The sequence below is a fragment of the Muscardinus avellanarius genome (assembly GCF_963383645.1).
Source record: "Muscardinus avellanarius genome assembly, chromosome: 2".
In the NCBI taxonomy this organism is placed as follows: domain Eukaryota; kingdom Metazoa; phylum Chordata; class Mammalia; order Rodentia; family Gliridae; genus Muscardinus; species Muscardinus avellanarius.
The window spans coordinates 166,126,071-166,131,322 of record NC_137787.1 but is presented as its reverse complement, the minus strand read 5'-3'; positions in this window follow the sequence as shown (position 1 = coordinate 166,131,322).

Genomic DNA, 5,252 nt, shown 5'->3' with positions numbered 1-5,252 from the left:
TGCATCAGATCTCTGCCTCCCCTGAGTACTGGCCACTGCCATTGCCACTGCCTCCACCATTTCAAATCTTTCCCAAGCTCTTTTTTCACTCTGAATGTTGTTTAGTGTTCCTAAGCATGCGTGACGGTAGCATTCGACATTTGGTGTAATCCAAAAAAATAAGGTTGGTAGGATCCAATTTCTGCTTCTCCTGAATACAAGTCTGTCTTCACTGCCACCACGGAGACCGCTTTCAACACCGCCTTTCTCCTTGGTCTCCGCTAAAGTCTCTCCTGACAGGTGATGTCCAAGATTCTTAACAATATAGAGAAACAGCAGTCCTCCTTCACAGGGAATTTTTCCATAAGTTCCAGTGCATTTGGATAAGTTTTGTCTGCATCTCCAGTATACTGGCATCCGCCACGACCTTCTTAACCCCTCTCTGATATATTTCTTTTTTCTTTTTCTTTTCTTTTTTTTTTTTATATAAGAGAAGATAGTATGTGTGGTTTGAGCAGGTAGTAGGATCAGGCACTCAGTAGTACTGTGACCCGATCGGTTTTCCCATGGGTCCAGCGTGCTCCACACTACTCTGTCTGGGGCCCAGAGTCCTGCGACCCAGGCCCCGACTGTTCCAGGGTCCAGTGTGCCCCACGCGACCCCTGCCCGGGACCCAGGGTCTTACTGGGCCTGGTTTCTCCAGGGGTCTGGCGTGCTACACGCGATCCGGCCCGGGGGCCCAGGGTCCCGCCAAGAAACAAAAATTTTAAAAATATTACACCATTAATTGTAAATTGCTATTCTTGGTAGGACTGTGGCACAACTGGAAATAAGTTAGATATGATACGTGCCAATGGTACAGAATTTAGCAGAATGCTTAGGCCAACCCCAGTTCCCTGATATCTTCTTCTAACTCCATAAGTATTAGAGATCAAAATTTTCAAAGCCTGAGGCCAAGTTTAGAATTGTGCTGTGATTTAGGGAGTTCTCTACAATCTAGATCTGAACATCGGATCAAAGTCTTGAAATAGGGTTTTAACCTAATGCTGATGTGTAGTTAAGTAAGCCTTTCTACATTTTTACTGGTAGAACTAGAAATCAAGGTTAGACTCAGTTCAACCCAATAAACATGTATGGAGAATTTAACAGTCCTCAATTCTAAAATGCAAAGGCAATGTGGTATAGTTCAAGGCCTCGGGGAACTCTAAAGACAGGTTGTGATAGACAATAAAGGGATTATGATACTGTGGGAGAGGAGTTTTAATGGAGATGACGAAGTAAGAAAGGTTACTATGATGGCACAGACCCTGAGCTTAAATTATTTTCAATGATGACTTACTTGCCAGAAAAGAAAAAGTTGTAGCAAGTATAATAAGGAGACCAAAGCACAGAGGCCAACTGTGTACGGGAAAGCTTCAGGGAGAGATATGACCAGAGAATCAACTTAGAGTGTTGAGGAGAAAAAGCTTTTTCATTCCATATTCAAGTTCCCCAGCTAATACTCCAGAGGAAAATTGGAATGACAACCAGGAATTGAGGCAAACCTACAGTATCTTATGTTGTTGGTCATGATTAGGAAGATTTTACCACTGTTCGTGGGTCACAGGATGGAGCTTCAAGCCCTGGTACACTAAGCCCAGGATAGAAGGCTACATCCATTTGTACACATTAACAGAAAAAAATCAGTATTCAGACAATGTTCTCACAACAAAGGTGAGGCAGAGGTGGCTGGCATTTAATAAATGTCTAGACAGAGTAGTATTATGTGGCACTACCAAAATCTTGCTTTACCTAAACTTTCCAGAGAATCAAACTCATCAAAATAGCACTCTTAGCACATCACATTCAATGCAAAAGTTTTCTATAATTCAGAATTCTGACCTCTGCTTTGAAGATAAAATATTTTGCATTTGGAGATTTATATTTATTTGATTAAAATAATACAGCCTATGATATATGCTAAGAAATGTATCAATTAAAGCATACCATTTTTATTTATTTTTATTATTCTTTGTTTGAGCGTACTTGTTGAGCCTTTTATATTCTTTTGAAATGCAATGACCTTTTAAAATTTTTTATACTTTTATTGGTCTATTGTAATTATATTATAGTGAGATTCAAAATAAGACATATCCATTTTAGGTTTCTTAGATTTAGAGAATTAAGTATTTAAACATTGTTTTGTTTACCATTTTCTTTCTTTCTTTTCTTTTCTTCTTTTTTTTTTAAGTACTGGGTATGGAACCCAGGGACATTCTACCTACAAGCTACAACCCCAACCTAACCCTTTTTTTTTATACTTTACTATGAAACAGGGTCTCACTAAGTTGCAGAGGGCCTCACTAAGTAGCTGAGGCTTCAATCCTCAGGAACTGCAATCCTCCTGTCTCAGCCTCCCAAATGCTGGGATTGCAAGCATTCCCCACCACGCCTGGCTACCTTGATTTCTGAACTGATATGAAATGGTAGTAGAAGGTAAGTAAATATGAGAACACGACTCAGTAAAATGCATCATCTTTGGCACACTGCTCCGCTGCTTCTCATTCAACATCTCTTCTGTTCTCCAGTACAAGCTGTTTCTACACGCACAAAGCTCATCTACTCCTCAGCCCCTCCATTTGACTTGCTGGTTTCCACCTCTGTACCACTGCACCCCTCCTAGACCGATCAATCCCGATCTTATACTGGACAAGGATCTCTCATCTGTTACTGCCCCCATGAAATCTTCACAATGGCCTCTGGGCTCTACTCATTTGCCAGCTAAGGATCTGCGCCCATCAATTGTCTAGCTGATTTCTAGGTAAATTAAGCCAATGGAAGACAGGAAGGTGAGATGAGGGGAACACTCAGTACCACGCCCCATCTTTTTGCTTCTTGTGGCATCTCGGGCAGCAGCAGGGGCCCCTTCTCTACTGTGAACTCAGCTTCACAGGATAATCGCTCTCTGCCCTGTCTTCCCATGGAGGGCCCTGGCCTTCAGTTTCTCCAGTGTTCAACAGTTGATGATCTCTAAATTGTACCATCGGTTTGCTTCTTCACTTTTCTTTTGCCTGAGAAAAAGGAAAACATCGCTTCTGTCTGAAAGCGGTGTAGTTCTTTGCTACTTCCAAGCTGGAGTCTTGCTAAAACACTATGTGTTTAAATATTTATAGCATGTATACACTATATTGACTTCGAATTTCTCCATAAATCTTTCATTTGAATAAATTAGACATGATATTATCCCGACTTAGGTTTTTAGTCATTTAAAGAAGGAAATGCTGATTTTTAATTCATTACCCAAACCCTTTTCTAAATAAGTTTAACATACTAGTCTCTCTAATTTTTGTGGAATTTATATAAAAATATTTTAATGTGTTTTCCTCCTTATCATTTCTTTTTCCTTAAAAATTTAGTTTGCTTGACCACATTGATAATCAACTCTACCACCAACAATAAACCAACTCAAATGCATCTAAAACTCATCATGTACTGACTGATTATCACTACAACCTGACTAAGGATGGGGACATGGAAACGCAATAGTTAATATTATTTAATTTGAATAGTCAAATATCATAATTATCTATAAAAGATTTTGCCATTATTCTATTTATAAAATTTTTGCTTTTAGATTTATTAACCCATTCAATAAAGATTTGGGGGCTTTCAGTAAATACTTAATATATGCCAGGTAGTGTTTTGGTACTGGAGATATCGAAAATAACTAAAGAGAGCAATTATTGTCCTCCTTGAGTTTAAACACATAAATAGATGTTCTTTACATATTCTTTAATTTAAAAGAAATTAAAACAAATCAGTAAGAGAAAAAGATGAGCTCAATAAAATAAAAACCTGAGATTTAAACTAATAATTTCCAGAGGATCTTAAAAAAACAACCATATGGGGAAAATACATCTTTAGTAATCAAATTCAAAATTTCAAAAATGACATATAAATTTCCACTTTTAATCAATAAAATTAAAATTACACGTGTAATTTATAGGTTCTTAGAATTTATGCCTTCATCTCAGTCTGATTCTAGAGCCTATACTAATGATTCTGCTCTCCTAAGTTGCCTTTCCATGAAAAGATGTAACAATGTTCCTTGAAAGGTTGATTATAATAGCAAAAAAAAAAAAGCCTAAAAAAGGACGCTATAGAAATATTCAACAGCAGATTGGTTAAATAAATTAAGACATTTATACAACAGAAAACTAGTCAGCTCTTAAAATGTTTTTTGTTATTTTTATTTGCAGGATATATTGTCATATAAAAAGTATGCTAAAAAATATGTACTCCATAGGATTCCATTATAAGTATAATGAGATTTTAACCCTTTTTGTTTTGTTTATCTGTTTTTAGTTATTTTCCACAATAAACATAACTTTCTTTAATAATAGCAATAATATTGTTATATATTTATAGGAGATAGGCTATACTTGGCTTTAAAATCAAGACTCTGGAGCCGAGATTGGATAATAATACTACTTTACACAGAATTCTGTCTTGTTAAGCCTTTCTGACTGGGTGTGTTACATTTTTAACATGAATCAATTTAGCATAAATATCTTATTTATATTTTAAAAGGCCTGAAAGAGAAGTACCTTTCTAAGCATACCTATATAGTTTGCTTGCAAAAATTCTTAAAATAGCTTTCACCCATTAAAATCTTAAGAGGATTACACAATCTAAATTAGTGCCTGAACTGCAAAAAGCCATAATGAAGTTAATATTATTGCTTTCCAAAATATAGACCAATTCTTAATAGACTATTTTACAATAGGAAGTGCCTTTAGGGGTCAGTATAACAAAATTAAGATCAGTTTATATAGCTTTACAAAAGGTCTGGTGGCAACATAAAAATGTCCAGTGCAATTATTTGTGAGTTCATTAGCTCACACATCATTTTCTTTCCCAAGCTTGATTCATAATGACATGGACTGACATTTCTCTGGCTTTTCTTTCAGAAATTGCATTTGTAGTACACTCTTTCCCTATTATATAAAGCTACTTAAACTCACCTTTATCTATGTCAAATTTAAAGTTGTCAGACCTGAGGCGTGAGACCAATGTGTTAGGGTTTGCCTTCAGTTGTTTAATCTGAAATTAACCACTAAGCTAAACTTAAAAATAGCCATCATGGGTGATACCCACTGACCATGAGATCCCCAGGGACTTATTCTCCTGTGTAGTTTTCTATGTCCTACATCGAGATCCCTGCTACTCAGTGTGTGTGGGCAGTCTTCTGTTCATTGGTTTACACCTTCAGGAGTTTGGTTTCTGGATGATAT